General features: G+C 35.8%; 1 long non-coding RNA gene across 2 annotated transcripts in view; it reads left to right on the top strand.

The window, feature by feature from the left end:
• Positions 1-17,021, top strand: part of LOC119864638 — an 80,361-nt gene extending 63,340 nt beyond the window's left edge. Inside the window, exon 5 of one of the 2 annotated variants that reach the window (XR_005374665.1) lies at positions 16,649-17,021. This is a non-coding gene — a long non-coding RNA (uncharacterized LOC119864638). Of the gene's footprint in view, positions 1-1,051; positions 2,080-16,648 lie in introns of those variants that run through there. The other variant, XR_005374666.1, reaches the window with a different exon arrangement.
• The last annotated feature ends 3,462 nt before the right edge of the window (positions 17,022-20,483 follow it).

The raw sequence follows: 20,483 nt of genomic DNA, 5'->3' as shown, positions 1-20,483 counted from the left end.
TTTGCTAGAGTCAGGTCAAGGACTTATGCATCAAAGGTGGGGGATAAGGTACCTGATATTCAGGGCAATCAGATATCAAGGAGTTCTTGATAAACTGATCCAGCATGATTCTTGCCAAACTGAACCATATTTAAGTTACAAGTACATTCTGATGAAGAATACAATGAATAGTAGTACAGTTTGGTTCCACTATTTTGAATCATGCTAAGGTGCCAGTTTTACCCACCAGTGCTTTTGATCCAATTAATGCAAATGTGAATCAGTGAAAAAGGCAACTGCCATCTTAATATTATTAGAACAGAAGTTTTGATCTCATGGACCTCTTAAAAGAGTCATGGAGACTTCCAGAATCTGCAAACCATACTTTGAGGAATTGCTAATATAGATCATCAAACTTTAGGAACTGATTTGTATTACCAGCATATGCTAATCTTTAATCTAATTTACTAGGGGGAGTGGTTCCCTAGGTTGATGTTTTACTACTCTAAACCCATTAAAATGTTTTTAAATGCTTTTGTCTATGTGTGCCTAGAAAAAGGCAGAAGAGACAGAAAAATCAGTGTAAGAGAAAGAGAACATATGAAGGGCTCTATTAAAAGAAAAGTAACCAATGAAGTGGGGTCTAGTTTTTTATTTTGGGCCTCATTCAGACATGTTATTTGCTGTTTTCTAGCCTGGTTCTACAAGAAAGTTAATCCTGAGACAAAGTCTTGCATACAGGTCATTTAGTTAGGAATATAATCCTCTGGAAATATGATCCTCAGGAAAGGAGGGAAAGCCAATAAAATGCATTTTTTTAATTAATTTATTTTTTTAAAGATTTTATTTATTTATTAATGGGAGACACAGAGAGAGAGAGGCAGAGACACAGGCAGAGGAAGAAGCAGGCTCCATGTAGGAACCCGACGTGAAACTCGATCCCAGATCTCCAAGATCAGGCACTGGGCTGAAGGTGGCACTAAACTGCTAAGCCACCAGGCTGCCAATTTTTTATTTTTTGACATAGCTCTCCACCCCTCCTTTCTAAGAGACCAATGCTCAATCTTTTCAGGACCTTCTGAAGATCCTTCTAATCATCTACCCAGGAGAAGAAAAGGGGAGAATACATCCACTGACTTCAGTGCTCCAGGGCTCAAGGATGACCACAAAGGCATTTATTATATCCTCATAGTACTTTTGTATTTAGCATGAATAACTTCAGAGTGTTTTTTGGTCCAAATCCTATGTTCTAGCACTAAAGAAATCTAAGAGCAGAAAGAGAGAGATACAAGGAGGAAGCCAGAGGCACTTCATGGCCAGAGTTAGAGATGAAGCTGAGAGTATGCCATAGGTGTTCAATATGCTGCTTTTGGCCTACTTATATGATCATGGGTCTGTAGAATCACCTATTAGGATCACTTTTAGTATCACCTGATGAGGCCTTTATCCCCACATTCTTGGCCTCACTGTCAGAACTAGGGAGCTAAGGTGGAACCTCTGAAATAATTTATGTGAACTGGTGGCACAGATTAGGCAATGTGAGTCATGTAGGAAGGTGCATATGCCTGACGTTAGAGATATCTGAACATCTAGACCAAACCAGTAGGTTATAAATATCATCAACTTGAAGGAGGTTTACGTTCGGCTATATGTGATATTGTGATTTATGGTGAGAAATATATATTTGATCCTGTCCTTGTTCCTGGTATAGATCTCCTGAAACCTTTGAAATTTCCTGTGATGAGTAGCATAAGGAGATCCTGTGTTATGTTAATTAGGTGACTTTTAGAAAGCACTTGGATTGGGGCTGGTTCTCAATGGAAATAACCACATGATTATAGGGTTGGAACTTCTAGTCCCAACATCCCTTCCTGGGAGAGGAAAGGGACTGGATATTGAGTTAAACTGCCAATGGTTAGTGATTTAATCAACCATGCATATATGATGAAGCCTCCATAAAACCCCACAAGAATGGTGTTTGGAGATCTTCCAGACTGGTGAATACTTGGAGATTCAGAGAGAATGGCATAGTTGGAGAGGGCATGAAGCTCCACACCCCTTTCCCATACCTCACTCCGTGCATCTCTTCCATCTGACTGTTCCTAGTTATATCCTTTTATAATAAACTGGTAACATAATAAGTAAAATGCTTGAGTTTATGACTGCCTTTAGCAAATTAATCAAACCAATGGGAACCTCTGATTTATAGCCTAGGTGTAACTGGCATCTGAAGTGGTGGTGTGGCAGCCTTTTAGGGACTGAGCTCTTACCTGTGAGATAGGACTCTATCTCCAGGTAGATAGCATCAGAATGGAGTTGAATTGGAGAACTGCTTGGTATGGGAAAAAAAACCCAACACATACACACTGGAATTGGGGCGAGAATCATACCATACAAAAACAGACAACTACCAAAGTAACAAGCAGAAATTTTTATACCTTCTATCATTTGGATGGATTCATAAAGCTCTTATTTTCTAAACACAAATAAAAATAGCAGCTAACACTTATGATACTTTGAGTTTGGTATATGCACCATTGATAACTGGGTGCCTGTATGCTGCTGACTTGTCTCCAGTGAACACTCACTGTCACTCTTTGGCTTTAACAGCCCAACCACCTAATTTAAGAGACATGAAAATGACCAGGCTCTTTGAAAGAGCCCTAGTTCAGCAGTTTAAGAAATTATTCAGAGATGAGTTTATAAATTTATGTATGATCAAGAATTATTTTAATAGAACTCAAAATCACAACAATTTGGAAATAAACTTAAGTGTTCCAAAATACAGGAAATATTTTTAGGTAATTTTTGGTAAATGGTATCATGAGCTATTCTGAAGACATTAAAATGTTGTTTGGAAAGATAAGGAAATCCTCATAATCTAAGTACCTTATAAAAATGAAAAATATACAATTTCATATTCAATATAACAGTTGTGATAGAAAAATATATGCACAGAAACTGAAAAGAAAAAAATGCACTCAGTTTAACATTGCTTACGTCAAACAGGTTTATGGATAATTTGTTTTCATGTTATACTTGCCAATATCTTCCCTCTTTTTATATTGAGTACATGATATGCTATTAGAAAAAAAACAGTTAATACTCAAAGAAAAAGCTAAAAAGAGGGTACAAAGAGTTAACTAGCCAATGTGATTGAAAGATCAAAAACAATTCAAGAATTATTAAATATTTAACAGGCCAACCTATTTTTCACTGATTTCTGTCTCCCACATCAAGCCTAGACTTGGTTAGTAATTTTTCTTCCACCAGAGTGCATTATAGTAGAGCTAATCAAAGCATCTGTACCCTGACTCTTCTAGAAGGCTGCCTATCTCTGTTTCTGCCAGTTTAGGGCAGGCTACCATCATCATTTCTGCACTTTGGGATTCCAACAGCTATTTCCACCTATGAAATAGTCAGAAAATTCTGGAAGAATTTCTAGACTTAGTGGCAGATTTCCTGAGGCCCAGCGGATGTTGCTGATGGAGCCCAAGGTCCCAGTGGGACGTGGGGTATGTTACATAAGGCTGGAACAAAGCTTATAGGGGTCATCATCAATGCTGAATAAATTTGGTCTATTTTTTCCCCTGTATTCATACTTTTCCCTGTGAAGTGATGCTCTTCCATCCTGCTCCTGCAATAGCTATAAAGTTATCTGGCTCAATTCATTACTGAAAAGAACTCTACATTTTACCTATGTGAGGATTCTTTGGATACTCAAAATCCAAAATATGGCTTAAACATTTCTTTACTCTTCTTTTCAAAGTCTGGCTTCTGTCCACAACTGCCTGCCTTTCTAAGAGCACCCACACATCCTTCTTGCTTGACCCCCTTTCCACCTTCTTTTGTTATACTTTTTACTTTAGATATGACTTCATAATTCTTCCATCTCTTATAAAAAAAAAAAGGTTGGAAGTGCCATACTTGCAACTGCCCTAATAAAATCAATTTCCTGTGGACCCATATATTTTTTGGAGTGGACCTATAATAGAATTTTTCTCTTGCTAAAATTGATCATTTCTTCTAAAATAATTCTTTGGCATATAGTGAAGAAGAATTAGTACAATGGTGTACAGCACAGTTGTTTTAGAAACTTGAAACAGTATTCCAATAAACAAACAATCCTAAAGTTTGTATGGAACAACAAAAGACTCTGAATAGCTAAAGCAATCTTGAAAAAGCAGAACAAAGCTGGAGGCATCACATTCCCTGCTTTCAAACTATAGTACAAAGCTAAAGTAATCAAAACAGTAGAGTACTATAATAAAAACAGACACATAGATCAGTGGAACAGAACAGAGAGCCCAGAAATAAATCCACGCATATACAGTCAATTAACTTATAACAAAGAAACCAAGAATATACAATGGGAAAGGGACAGTCTCCACAATAAATGGTGTTGGGAAAACTGAACAGCCACATGCAGAAGAATAAACACAGACCACTGTACTACCCCATACACAAAAATTAACTCAAAAGGTATTAAAGACTTGACTATGAGAGCCGAAACTATAAAAATCCTTTAAAAAGTAGTAATTTCATTCACATCAGTCTTGGCAATGATTTTTTTTTTTTGGATCTGACCCCCACCGCAAAGGGAACAAAAGCAAAAATAGATAGGTGGGAGTACATCCAACTAAAATTTTTCTGCAAAACAAACCAAAAAAAAAACACAAAACAAAACAAAATAAAAAGGCAATTTACTGAACAGGAGAAAATATTTACAAATCATATATCTGATGAGGGGTTAATATCCAAATGCATAAAGAGCTGATAAGACTCAGTAGTCAAAAACCCAAAACAATATGATTTAAAAATAGCCAAATATGTGAATAGATATTTTCCCAAAAAAAGACATATAGATGGGCAAGGGGTGCATGAAAAGATACTCAATATCAGCAAGCAGGGAAATTTAAGTCAAAACCCCAGTGAGATATCACCTCATACCTGTTAGAATAGCTATTATCAAAAAAAAAAAAAAAAAAAAACCAAGAAACAAGTGTTGGCAAGGATGTGGAGAAAAGAGAACCTTCATGCAGTGTTGGTGGGAACATAAATTAGTACAACTATTATGGGAAACAGTGTGGAGGTACCTCAAAAAATTAAAAATAGAACTACCATATAATCTGACAATTCCATTTCTGGATATTTATCTGAAGAACAGAAAAACTGCAACTTGAAAAGATATATACACTCTCATATTCATTGCAGCATTATTTTCAATAGCTAAGATATGGAAACAACCACAGTGTCTATCAATAAATGAAGAAAGAAGATATGATATATACAATGGGGTATTATTCAGCCTTAAAAAGGAATGAAATCTTGCCATCTGAAACAACATGGATAGACTCTTAGGGCACTATGCTAAGTAAAATGATTCAGACAGAGAAAGACAAATATCGTGTGGTCTCAAATATATGTAGAATCTTTAATACATACATACATAAATAAGCAAGCAAGAAAAAAAACCAGGATCATAGACAAAGAACAGATTGGTGGATGTCAGGGGTGGGATTTGAGGGGTGAGGGAAATGGGTGAAGAAGGTCAAAATGTACAAACTTCTAGTTATAAAATAAGTCAGGCGGATATGATATATAGCATGGTAACAATAGTCAATAACACTATATTTCATGTTCAAAAGTTGCTAAGATGTTAAAAGTTCTCAAAAAACAAAAAAATTATTTCACTACAAAATGGGATCTTGGCTTCCACATTCCCTCAGTACTTGATTAAACCATGATTAATGTTGCTTACAGGGGAGCATAAGTAGAATTTCTTATTAATTTGCAATGATGGACAGTTTTCCACAAATGCTATGGACTGGTTTTCATAAGTTGTTTTCAAAAAACAACTTTTGCATGAAAATTTGGGGTTGAAGAATGAAAAAAAACATATAATCTTTTATGTATAAGGAGCCATATTTGAAAACAAATTTATGGTGGATATCTTATATATAGGGGTACTTTATGTTCACCAAATAATAAAGATATAGCAATAAAGAGAAAGCAATATCATATGAAATTAGCAATAATGGTGATGATTTCTGTTAAAAACAAAAATCTTTCAGGATTTTCCTCTTCTGAATGTTCAGGACACTTGGTAGCAAGTGTAAAAAGGAGGCTCCTCTTACTGGGAGATATAAACCAAAGATTGTTTTTGCATTATCTGTCTCCTAATTGTGCTGCGTTATCCATGTGGGCAGAGACGTTCTGAGGACCAGCATCAACAGCATCTGCTAGCTAAGGGAGGTCAAAGTGAAAAGACGTGGGGGTTCCTTGTAATATAAATTCACAATCATGAGACATTTTATTTTAGGCCTGCCATTTGCACATAATGCATACAGACCTTCTCAGAATGTTCAGTAGCAGTTGTCTGTACCCGATTTATGACTTTAGCTATGTTCTACTTTCTGGTGTAGCTGTTGGTCTACTGCTTCTGAACAGAAACATGACTGAGTTCTTGCATTGCCCTCAGACCTGGACCTTTGGTACCCTGTGTGTTAATAAGCAGTGCTTCAATGAAGGAGCACATTTGTGTGTTCATTGCGTGGACAGCACTCTGTACATGGGTATGCTTTTACCCTCAAGAATATTACAGCTCAATGGTTATAATTTTCTTAATATTATAACCTACTCTGAGCCTACTCTGAGGCTTAATATCTCTCAAAATACATCGACACCCTGAAAACCATAGGTAATTTGTTGTATATAGCAAATAAAGTAAAGCAAAACACTGTCACACCTAGGTCTATTTTACTTCTATTTTAGATAGATATGACACCTATCTCTGAAGCATAAAAACAAACCCTTTTCCTGGGCAGATATATCCCTTTGCCAAGGTATAGATATTAGTAATGTGCACCTATCTCTTTTCAGCCCCCAACTACCTGCTTGGTTGGGTGACCGCAGGAAGAGCCTACCCAACCATACATGTGCCCCTAATCATTGCTTACCAATTCATAAAGTAAAGGTTACATCAAAGAGCCAGACCCATGATAATTATCCCTCAAGAATTAAGCTAGTTTTAACTGGTGGTACCCAGGACACATTATTAAGTTCTTCAAATCCAGGTAGAACTTAAGGACATTTTAAGCTGGACAGTCTAAAGAATGCTGTGTCAGGTACTTTCAAACCACATCAAAAATATGTTCCTGTCTGGTGTATTTCTACAGCTCTCCTATGGTTCTTACTTTCCCTAGCATCTAAACTGCTGAACATAAGTAAGTTTCTGGGGCATTTCATAGTTCTCCAACACTCAAACATCTTGGGCCTTGCCATAGACCTCAACTGTTATTAAGAAACACTTTCTTAACCCTTCACATTTGTATTCCTAGATGCAATATATTGAAGACTGCAGACGCATCAGGTAAGAAGTTTTTAGGCAGAGAGCATAAACAAATGTAATAATCAAAATGTGCTAAGCATTTTCTTGAATGCACAATAGTACATTCTCACAGTAGTCTTAGGAGGTACTCGGTACCAATTCTATTTGGTGAAGAAATCGTGGCTCAGAGAAATTAAATAATTTGACCAAATTCACTTATACTGAAACTATAAAACTAGAGTGGTCTGGTGAGAAAAGCTAAATTTCAACTACTTCATTATATTTCCCTAAGGTTAATATACGGTTACAAATTCAGAAGTCAGAAGTCTATGTTTGTTGAGATATGCATCTTATCTATACAGTATGGCCGGCAAGTGACTTCTCATGGCCTCATTGGATACCTTCTATGACAGGATAAAGAAGATCCCAAGAGCAGGCAGGCTTCCATGATGGAAAAGTCATAATTACATAGAGATGTTATACTGAGTTGAGACCAGCCACCTTGAAATTTCTATCTAGAGCTGCTTGTTTTGCCCTTTATATATAAACAGAACAAGTTAAATCTTTCTCTTCTGTGTATCCACATAACAGAATGAAAGACCATTCTCATACTTTCATAACCTGTCTTCTGTCCCACCCCAGCTGAAATTTTCTGCTCTTAGACTTGAGCATTCTCAGATTATGCAGTTGTTCTTCATATGCTATCACTGGGTTTGCATACCTCTCTATCATACTGGGGACTGTTATCTGCATGTGTTAGATATAAACAAAAAATTCTCTATTATGATGTTCCAAACTGGATAAACACTACAGGTGTCTTTGACTAGTATGATATAGGGATGATAAGACTATTTGGTGAATCGTGGTTTTTGTCATGCAGAGCTAGTTATGTTTCCTGCCAAATTTTGGCCAATAGTTATTATTAGGAAGAGTTGAGTTCACTATACTTAACATTTCAACTATGGAAGAGATTTTTTCCTTCAGAGGGGTATTATTTTCTCATCCTCTTTAGTCAATACCTACCCCTCACTGGATTAAATGTAAAACCAATTCTCACTAACAAGGAAGCAGAATTTAAGAATGTTTTTGTAGAGAGACAGACATTAAATTTAATCTTCATGTTGTTACTCCAGACCTCTATGACTTTGGAAAATCACATAACTCCCCTGAGCTTCAGCTTCCTTTGTATTGAAAAGAGACTTGGGACGCCTGGGTGGCTCATGAGTTGAGCGCCTGCCTTCGGCCCAGGGTGTGATCCTGGAGACCTAGGATTGAGTCCCACATGGGGCTTCCCTGCATGGAGCCTGCTTCTCTCTCTCTGCCTGTGTCTCTGCCTCTCTCTCACTGCATCTCTCATGAATAAATAAAATCTTAAAAAAAAAATTAAGAGATTCAAGGGCCCAATTTGAAATGCAAAATATAGCACCTAATTTATGTGGAGGCTTATAAAGATTAATTCAAATGTTTATAGATGACATAGAAGATGTCTGGCTAGTAGAATTTTAGAAACTAGATCTCATTCTTCCATTAGTTAGGGAGAACTTGATGACTGGAACGTGTCTCACTCCTCTGTATGCCCCTACTACTTACTATAAGCACTGATACATAAGAATATCCTAAGTATATTTTCCATGAGTGGTCCCAGATCTGTGTATAAGACCTCATCCTTTAGCTCTTAAAAGTCCTTCTTCCAGGGTGACTGGGTGACTCAATGGTTGAGCGTCTGCCTTTGACTTAGGCCGTGATCACGGGGTCCTAGGATCGAGTTCCACATTGGGCTCCCCATAGGGAGCCTGCTTCTCCCTCTGCCTATGTCTCTGCCTTTCTGTGTTTCTCATGAATAAATACATAAAAAATCTTTTAAAAAAAAAGTCATTTTTCCAAGGGAGCTAAGAGCAGGAAGACCTTGTTTCACCCTCAGTACCATATGCTAATTATTCCCATTATTTAAGTCACATCTTGGGACAATTGCCTGAGATTAATGGCAAGAGATTATTAGAATTCATATTATAAATATGCATCTCAGTCCCTGTGGGGGAGGAAGACTGTGGAAAAAGGTTTGACAAGCAGTTGAAATTCTATATCCCCTCCCTATGTGCTGTGATTACAACTGCTATCAGTGCATGTCAAACACGTGAGATGTGTCTCTCAAGAGAGTAGAGCCCACAGTTCCATCAAACATCAATGGCAGTGTCATGACAGATCAGAAACAATAAGTTGTCTTCAGTCTTTTTAAATACATGTGACAGTCATATTTATACCAAATGATTTAACAAGATTAATGTTATTCAAGTCAGTACCTAGAAATTAATCATTTTATGATTATTTTGGTGTTAATAAGACACTTTAAAGGAATCATTTGACAAGGACTATTCACACTAAATTAAGAGGGAAAGCACAGATGTCAAAAGCTAATTATCACTGGACAAATTATACAGAGGGATAGGACCTATGTCTCAGAAAGAGACTCCTTACTTTTGGAAATCTCTCTTTAGGTTACTTTATCTGAACCTGGCCTCTCTTCTCTCAGCTACCTCTCTAAAACAGCCAAAGTAAGTCATCCATCTTGATACTTCTGTTTTAGAGTCACTTTTAGAACCCAAATAAAAATTATCATCATCATCACCAATAAAGTTTACTCAGCAATTTTCATGCTATATAAATTGTACCTAAAACACTGCTATTATACAGAAATATCATCATTATTTAGCTAAAGAAAACAGAGTACAGAGAGAAAAAGTAATTTTTTCAAGCTCTATTTATTTAGGCAACACTGGTTGTTTTCTTATAGATCAAAACCTTTGCCCTCAGTGCTGTTTCAGGACTGTTTCTTTCTGTTATAGCATGTTCCTTCTTCAGAGAACAAATTCAAGTTTCTCAAACCAAATTAACAGTGAACCAGTAGGTAGTATAAAGTTAAAATTTGAGAAAAGTGCCACACATTCCTTTGAAATATTGTATTTGTTAGTTCTAGAATTTCTAGAACTGGTTCTCTTATCATTTGCCTTTTTTTTCCTGAGATTTCTCAACTTTTTATTCATTATGAGCATATTTTCCTTTGTCTTATTAAGCATAATTATAATAGCTGCTTTAAAGTCACTTTTAATTCCAATATTTAGGTAATTTGGGGGCTTTCTGTTTATTATTGTATTTTGAGTATTGGTCATGCATTCCTATTTCTTTGTATATTGAATAATTTTGAATTCTATTCTGGACATTGTGGATATTATGTGTTGGAGTCTCTGGATTCTGTTATATTTCTCAGAAAAGTAAAGCATTTTTGCTTTAGCAGGTTATTAACTTGGTTGGACTCAAAGTATAAACTCTTTCTAGGAAAATAGCTGAAAATTCCTATCAGTTCTTTTTTTTTTTTTTAATCTATGTTGCTTAGTGTCTGCCCTACACATGTATGGTTCAGGCATTCATCGGGAGATTTGGGGAGGAAATTTGGGGATTCTTCTATCTTCTTTCCATGAACCCCTGCCCTAACTTTCCAGAGACTGTGTACTTCACAAACTCTGTCCTCTAGTTCTATAGACCAGGAAGACTGGGTTTTCAGAATTTTAGACACCCACTATGGCTCTAACTGTGGACTACCCTCATTTAAAGAAAGAGAGGGAAGTTGGATAGGGGGAGAGGGAGGGATAGGGTTGGAGAAGAAAGGAGGCAGAGAGGGTGGGAGGGAGGGACAGAAAGAGAGAGAAAGAGAAACTTATTGAGTGTTGCTCCCTTTCAAATTTTGACTCCTTCCTAAAATCTGTTTATTTTTGTTTAGTCAGTACCTTTAGGAAGTTTTGTTTTTTTTCTGTATTGGCTCCAGAATTTATAGCTGTTGTCCATGGGGAGTTTGGTGTGATAGGCACTTACTTGGCTATACCAGAAGGATTCTTTTTTGAGAATATGAACAATCTTCCCTTAATAAACATAAATGAGCACATGCAAATGAATATGCATACTCACAGATATGCAATGTAGCGGGCATATTTTCAAGAGTTAATGCATCTCTGAAACCTGTACCTATGGTAGATCTCAGGTCAACAATCTCTGATCCCTGTGCCTGGTGCTGAGATTAAAAACTGAATAGATTTAGTCCCTACTCTAACAGAGGAGAAGTAATAAACTTTTTTTCTTAAAGTGCAAGACAGTAAAAATGTTAGGCTTGTGGACCAGCCACAAGATCTCTATCACAACCTCTCAACTCTGCCATTATAATGCAAAAGCAGTCACAGACAATAGATAAATGATAGGTGTAGCTACTGTCATTTTCCAAGAGAAAAATAAGCCACAGACCCATGGGCTGTAGTTTGCTGACCTTTGTTCTAGAAGAGAGAGAAAGAATAAAGAGAAAAAGAGTAAGTGTTTGGAAAAGTGTTAAAGAGAAATTCAGAATAATGAAGCAAGAGAGATTGTGATTACCAAGGGAGGATACGGACAATGTGACTTTGTTTAAAAAGCCGAAGAAAATAGCACAAATCTCATAAAATCTGTTTCATCTTTTTACAGCAAAGATTTAAACATCAAACAACCAGTTTTATCCCTGGTTTATGCATAAGAGTCACCTCTTCATCAGTTCTGTAAAACTCAAACTCCACATCTAGTTGTTCTGTTTTGAAGATTTTACTTATTCATTTGAGAGAGAGAGCATGCAAGCAGGGGGAGGGGTAAAAGGTGTGGGAGAGGGAGTGTCTCAAGGAGCCTCCACACCTGGGCTCAGAGCCCAATTCCAGGCTTGATCTCATAGCCTTGAGATCATGACCTGAACCAAAATCAACAGGCCAAATTTTAACTGATAGAGCCACCCAGGCTCCCCCAAATCTAGTTTTTGGTTAAATGTTACATCAGCTTCTCACTGTTCCACAGCTATTTACAGTCTTTATTCCCTCTGGTGGAGGTGTTGAGGAGATATGTCATTTCTTTATTTACTTATGTGGCCCTATATTGAGTGTGGTAATTATTACATAGTGCATACTAAATATAGAGATCTCAACAGATGATAGGAAAGAAATTCATTTAAGTCAATACAAAACAGAGTAATAATAACCTTTTAAGAGACATGTACACAATGCATTAATGTTCACAAAGCAAAAAAATTTTAGGATCATGTCTAAATGAAAGGATCAGTAAAACTTACATAGGGGAAGCATATATAAGCTATGTATTGAAGATTTTTTAAAAACAATAAGAAACATTTTTACTTTGTTTTCCTAACAATTAAATGTTACACATTTACCTGGGGAAGAAGATTCCTCAACTTCCTCTCCCTAATCCAAAAATGCTTCTATTTCGTTGTTGACTTCTTCCCTCACTTCTCATTAGGAGGAGGGAATAGTAATTTGATATGTCCTCATGTGTTAGTGGACGGAGTCACTGTGGAGGGCAAAATTAAGCACTCATATTTTCTTATCTAGTTGGTAGAACCACAATCTTTTTAGCCAAACCTCCATGCCTATTGGACATTACTTTTGACCACTGTATTTGTGACCATTCAGGAAGTAGTACTATTTCCAGATATTAAGATGGACGTGGGACAAAGCAAACGAGTCTATTTACTGCTTATATTAAATTTGGTAGTTCTAGCCCAGCTTTTTCTGGTGCCTGCATGTGGTGGCTTGAGTTTTAGTCTATGAGTCTATGAATAATAATAAAAAGTATCTTGTTTCCCATGTAGTTATTGTTTTTTTAGGTGGAAATCTTCAATTTGCCATAATACAGTCCTATGAGGAAATAATATCAATTGGTTGGAATTAGTTTGGAGATAAAACCTGTTTTCTACATTTGCTCTGTGGTCATTCTTCCTAGAAGCACATATATGCTCGTTACCTTTTTTTGGGACAATTGGATATATATTTATATCATTCAACTATAGGTTTTCCACTAGGGCTACTCTGAAGTTGTTAGGGGTCACCATGGAGCATTATTATACAAATGTGTGGGAAGACTCAGTAGGAAAATTCAATCAGAAAATTGTCAGGGGTCAGCCCAGGTGGCTCAGAGGTTTAGTGCCGCCTTCAGCCCAGGGCTTGATCCTGAAGACCTGGGATCGAGTCCCACATCAGGCTCCCTGCATGGAGCCTGCTTCTCTCTTTCTCTCTCTCTCTCTCTCTCTGTGTCTCTCATGAATAAATAAATCTTAAAAAAAAAAAAAAAAAAGGAAAAGAAAATGGTCAGTGATCATAGAAGCAAAATTCAAAGTTAAACACTCTCAACTCACTAAAAGCCCCTTGAGAAATCACTGGTTGTATGTATATCTTTGGAATGTATTGGCAATCACCCATTCCCCAACAGCAGATAAAGTTGTATAAAACCAGAATCTTCTTAAAAAATCAGTTGAAGAGATTTAGATTTTCTTGACTACCTGGTGACTGGAAAAGTAAGTATATCAGCAAAGATGTAGAGTATTGAGAGATAAATCACTTACTTCTAGATGAGACAACTATGATTTTTGAAGGAAATTGGGGGGGGGGGTAATGGCTCGTTAGGACCTAAAATTAAAATATACCTTAACTTTTAGCAGTCTTAATATTTAGCTACTAGATGTTTTAAGATATTATATCAATGGTGTCATACATATTTTCATGAGTTGCTCAAACTGTTGTCCATGAATTCTTTGTATCAGGATCATCACCTGGGAAGTTTGTCAAAAATGCAGATACCTACTTACCATCCTAAACTTCCTGAATAAAAATCTCAAAGTGGAGGTGCAATGCATGAGAATCTTACATTTTTAACCCAGCATAATATTTTACAAACTTAGTATTTTACAAACTAAACAACTGTTTAGGCCTGAGCTTAAACTTCAATCAGTCTTGTTGCTCCACAAATTCTTAACAAAACATTAGGCTATAGGTCAATGTATTAGACTTAAGCTAAGGCTCTTAATGATTAGAATCTGAAACTGATTAGAATCTTAAAAATTAGTACAAGTTTCCTCTTCCTCTTCCTCTGTCTTTTTAAACGTAGTTTCCTTGGGGTCATGTTTTAAAGTTCTTCAAAAGCAACAAGAGTAAAGAGAAGTAAAGTAAACATCTAGTATGAATTTAGAAGGTTAAGAAAAATAAAGCTTTTTTTCTCTTTTTGTGCTCTAAGTCATGTATTATTAAAAAAAATCTAAGTTGTTTTGTTGTGATATAACATAGGTCTCTTATATAGCATGCTTGTTTTAATGTTAGATAATAGCCAGACTGAAGCCTCAAGCAAGCAGGGTTTGCAGGAATGTACAGCACAATCTGTAGAAAGATGACAATTTAAAAAATTTAAATGTCTAACACAAGGCATCCATCAATAACACCATAGCTAAGTCATTGCTCAGTGCAATGTCCATATAAATATGTTGAAGTGAATACCTTTCTACAGGCCTTAAACTCTCATTTGACTCTGCCTTGGCAGAATAAAATAGGATTTTTACAATATCTGATATAAATGCATTTAGATTCTGATGACATATTTTTGAAAATGACTGTCAAAAAATCAAATCAGGGTGCAGAAAGTGACTTTATGTTGGTTATCTATAAAGGCAAATTAAAGTGGGGAGAAGTGGCAATTTTGTGAATAATTCAGGGAAGTGAAGGAAAAATGTAGTTTGAGTTCTGAATTATTTATTCAGGCTTTCTAGGTTGATCCAATCCATCATGGTCATTATTCAATTTTACTTTTCCTGTGCCGCTGTAAGCTGTGGTGTGTTCCTTCCAGTATGATTCTAGTATATTCACAACCAGTGGTCTGAATGGGTTTTCCCAATCTTCTCATTTGTATGCAATGATAATTATGGTAGTAGTAAACATTTATTGAACATTTATGTGCCAATCACAGCTCTAATTACTTTGCTGCTCATTTATCCTTTATAACAACTCTAAGAAGTAAATATTAATATTTCTACTTTGTAGATGAAGGAACAAGACCCAAACAGCTTAAATAACTTGTGCAACTAGCAAGTAGCAGATCCTAAAGCCAAAATGAATATCTAATTCTAAAGCCTTGCTTTTATCGACTCTACTACACTGAGAGCTTTAAAAAACAAGTCTGATTCAAAGACAACCTTGGTGTTGCTTTTAGCTCCCATTGCATTGCTTGGTTAATGGCAACTAGAGCATAAGAGAAAAAGATGGGGATGACTACATAGCACTGGATGGGGGATCAGGCTTCCTGAGACTGCAGAGTTATCAGCTACAGCAGCCTGCAAGTATGTGAGGGCTCAAGATTGCTTGATGGAAATGGGAGGTTGAAGGGACAAGGCAGGTTAATTTCCTCTCTTTTCTCTCCTCCGTGGAGGAAGATACAATCTTCTTTTCAGTCCTTCTCGAGAAGTTGTATGCGGCAAACATTATCTGCTGACTGTCCTGTTGGTCTGTGGGCAGCTTTCTGTGAAGTGGCCTCTGGTATGGAGCAGCACACATCCTATCACTTTGCTCCTTCCTTGCCTCACCTCTTTTTAATCTCATCTTCCCTGTCCTGGGCTTATACCTCCCCAGTAAAATGTCAGCACCCAATGGGGTGTCTCCGTGCCTTCTTGGCAGTCCTGGGCTGAAACAATAGTCAACACGTGTAGAGTTCCTCTAAGCGCCAGACCCCATTCTCAGTGCTGTAGGGACAATAATTCATTTAATCCTGGCAACAACCTACTGAGGTATTATCATCAACCCATTTCCATTTTACAGTTAAGGAAATGAGGATACAGAATGGTGAAGTTTTTCTAGAGAGCATAAAAAACAATGTCGTCTACATGTTTGTTACACATGAATACATAAATGAATAAAAGGAAACTTGTTCAAGAGAATGACATAATCAGGAAAATTCCACTTCTAAAATTCACTGGTTGCTGCTGCTTCTATTATTGCACTATTTGGTGGAGGAAAAAAGTTTTCAGCCCTGGATCTAGCAAAATGCATTGTATAGACTAAACACTCAGAATTTACTTGTTAAAATAATGCATATTTCCTAAGTCTGGGTGTTTTTTTTTTTTTTAACATATATAAAATAGTTCTTTAAACATGCAAAGACCTAGAAGAGATTGAATAACATTGCTGTTGCATGGTTCAGATTATGAGAAAAGGAGCTCAGATTATGAGGAAAAGTAATGGTGGGGAAATTAACATGGGAGACGCCTTGCCACACCTTTGCTTTATGTAAAATAGAGCTGAATTGTTGTAATTCAAAATTCCTTAGGGTTGCAAGACCAACAATAAACAAAGAATAACAGCTACTGCCATGAAAATCAATGTGTTGTCTAGAAAAATAAACAGTCAAGAAGTGAACATCTTTTTCTGTGCCCTGTGAATTTTCCTTGGCATGAGTTGATCCTTTGTCAACAATCTTTGTTTCCTATTTGATATGAATGTGCAGTGCAGTGGCCCTTATTCAAGTATTGATGAAAGCATCAAGAGACATCAGGAAGCTTAAAGATTTGATGAAGACTGGAAACAAGTGACCGGGAAATGAAAGTGACACAACATTGTCAACCATTAACCCAAAGACCTGAGTCTTCTAAAATGGTTGGTGTCTCAGATTTTCTCACATATTTCTGCATTTTCTTTCTTTCTTTTTTCAGTTACTGCATATTTTTTAAAGGAGCAGATTGGTTTATAATGAATTGATTTTGTGTGAAAAATGGAATACCAGAGTTTAGACTGAAATTTAAATTAAGCTCAGTTTATTTTACCATATTGTAATTTCCTGAAAATTCTTTACAGTCTAAGAGCCAAGTTTTTAAAGCATGCTATTTTCCATTGTACTGTAATCAAGCATCCAACTCACAAACCACTTCTACACTTAGGTCTAAGGGAAGCTTTGGGTGTTTTCATTTCATTTTTGGGGAGCTCTCGCATATACTGTTATTTGCCAGGTGGATCTTACAGAGCTAGAAAATGTTGATGGGGGTGATCTGTAAATCTTTGGATAAATAGGACAAACTCCCTCATCCTTTTGTGCAACTGAGAAATTCCTACTGTTTAGGGTTGAGAGCAGTTGTATCTTCCTCAACTGGCTCCTGTAGTCTGGTCAGAGGGACCAATATGAATGAAGCTTATCTGGGTGAATGTAATGTCTCACAGCTCTGGTAACTGATATGGGACTTGGCACACACCCAAAGCCAAAAGCAGTCATCATCCTCTTTAGTATTTTTCTGCTCAAGCTAACAGGAAAAGATTATTTTTATAACCATTTGCCTATTCTTGGCTTGAGTAATTTGTTATTTAAAAAAAGTTCAGGGGATGCCTGGATGGTTCAGTGGTTGACCTTTGGCTCAGGTCATGATCCTGGGTCTGACAATACAGTCCCACATAGGGCTCCCTGCAGGGAGCCTGCTTTTCCCTCTGCTTATATCCCTGCCTCTCTGTGTCTCTCATGAATAAAAAAAAAAATCTTAAAAAAAAAAAAAAAAAGTTCAGATCTCCCATTTGTCTGGGCAATTTATTCTTTTTGTGTTTGTCACCTTTCTGTGTGATTGACTATTTTATTCAAATTTCAAATTAATTAGCATTAATGAATTCTAAGTATTTCATCATTTTGTAATTCTGTAGTATCTGTACTTATATCCCCTTATATGATTCTAATATCCCTTAGTTGCACCCCCTTTCTTTTGTCCCTTGATCAATTTTGGCAGAGATTTGTTAATTTTATTAGCCTGTGTAAAGAACCAAATTTTGGTTTTGTTGAGAATATTGTATCATTAATTTGTATACCATTAATTTCCACTTTTATCTTCACATATTTTTTTAAATTTCTACTTTCTTTGGGATCCACTAGTTTGTTTTGTAATGTTTGAAATGGAAGCTTAATATGTTTATATTTAGGCTTTTTTGTTTTCTGTAGTACTTGAAGCTACAGATTTCTCTCAGAACAACATTAGCTGCATGACATAGTTTTTATATGCCATTATCATTCAGTACATTTTTTTCTAATTTCAATTATGATTTCTTATTTGACTCAAATTATTTAGAAGTATGCTTAATTTCTAAACATATGTGGTCGAGGTTTTCTTTTTTTTTTACTAATTATGATACAAAATGTAATTTATAATTGATTTTTAAAAAGTTTATTGGTGTTTGCTTTATATTGCTATATGAGACTGGGGTGTCTTGTATGTGTCAGTATGCATGTTTGTGTGTTAATGACTTAATTGTGCTCTAAAAGAATTTTCATACTGTGTTAGTTCGATGTCCTATATGTTTATATATATAAAACGAATGTTTTGAGTTGTTAAAATCTTCTACATCTAGTTTTCTTTCTTTTCTTCTGATTGATTGATTCATTCTTTTATTCATTCACTCATCTATCTATCCACCTATCCATCCTTTTGGCTTGCTTGTGCTATTAGTTATTAATAGAAATATCAAGAATCTCCCATTGCAATGGTGGATTGCAAGAGTACAAAGAGATCTTGCCTATACTCTACCCACTTTTCCTCTAATGGTTATATTTTATGTAACTATGATATACAATCAAAACCAAGGAAATTGACTTTGGTGCAAAGTGTACACATAGATTTATGTCCTTTAATCATGTGTAGACCTTGTAACATTGATTCCATTGCAATCAAAAATACAAAAAAATCTATCACAACTAAGATCTCCTTTCACTCCCTTGTTAGTCACATCTATCCCTAACCTTTGCCAACCCCTAAGCCATTTTCCATGTATATAATTTTGCCATTTTGAGAATGTTATATAACTTGAATATTCAAGTATGCAATTTTAAGATTAGCTTTTAAAACTCAAAGTAATGCTCTTGAGATCCATCCAAATAGAGTGCATTAATTGTTGCTTTTTATTGCTAAGTAGCATTTTATGGTATGGATATACCACATTTCGTTTAAACAAATACCTATTCAGAAGCATATTTCCAATTTTTGGCTATTACAAATAGAGCTGTTATAGTTATTAGTGTAGAAGTTTTTGTGTGGGCATGTATTCTTTTATTCTTTTTTCTTTTTTTCTTTTAAAAGATTTTATTTATTTATGAGAGACTCGGAGAGAGAGAGGCAGAGACATAGACAGAGGGAAAAGCAGGCTCCATGCAGGGAGCCCGATACGGAACTCGATCTTGGGAGACTCCAGAATCACGCCCTGAGCCAAAGGCAGATGATCAACTGCTGAGCCACCCAGGCTTCCCATGTATTTTCTTCTTGATAAACACTCAGCAGGTCAATTACTAGGTCATATGGCAAGCAAATGTTTAGTTTTTTAAGAAATGGTCAAACTATTTTCAAGAGTGGCTGACCACTTTACATTTCATTCTGTAAGCACTGGATGACAGATTTGCTTTCTCAGCATCCTCATCAGCATTTGAAATTGTCAATATTTTTTTAAGCTGTTCTAATAGAATTCTAACAGAATAGACCAAGATATCTCATCATGGTCTTCAAGTGCATTTCCCTGATGCACAGTGATATTGAACATCTTTTTCATGTGCTTATGTGCCATTCTATGAAATGTCTCTTCATGTTTAAGTATTTGTATTTTAATTAGATTGTTGGGTTTTGAGAATTCTTTGTATATTCTAGGTGAGTCAAGTAAGATATGTGGATCACAAATATTTTCTCCCAGTCTAACTTATCTTCTCTTACCTTAATAGGATCTTTCAGAGAAACTTTTTATTATAAAATCCTTTTTTTTTCATTTATGGAACATGCTATTGTTCTTATGTCTAAGAACTCTTCATCATTTTCTAAGTCCCAGAGATTTTTTTCATTGTTTTCCTCTAAAATTGTTGTAACTGTAAGTTGTGCATTTATATCTATAATCTAATTAACTTTCACAAAAGATGTGAGGTATAGGTCAAAATTCATTTTTGCCTATAAATATCCAATTCCCCAGGACTAATTGTTGAAAAGATTGTCCTTCCTCTATTGAATTGCTTTTGCATCTTTGTGAATAATTAGTTGGCTGTACTTATGTTGGTCAGTTTCTGGGTTTTTGTTTGATAATACTCTCAATTTTTAAATTTATTTTGAAGTTTTATTGTTTATTTATTCCAAATGTTACATACACATTTGGAATTTTATGTCTTCTTCTGTATTGAATTTTTTTAAAAAATCATATGTACTCTCTTCCTTTCTGATGTTTTTGCCTTGAAATCCATTTCCTTTTATGTCATTATAGATAATTTCAACTTTCCAAAATTTATATTTCTTCAATAAATCTTCTATTCTTTTATGTAATTTCAAACTTCCTCTTTTATA

The sequence above is a fragment of the Canis lupus genome, chromosome 20 (assembly GCF_011100685.1).
Source record: "Canis lupus familiaris isolate Mischka breed German Shepherd chromosome 20, alternate assembly UU_Cfam_GSD_1.0, whole genome shotgun sequence".
Taxonomy (NCBI): Eukaryota; Metazoa; Chordata; class Mammalia; order Carnivora; family Canidae; genus Canis; species Canis lupus.
This window is presented reverse-complemented; position numbering and strand designations above follow the sequence as displayed.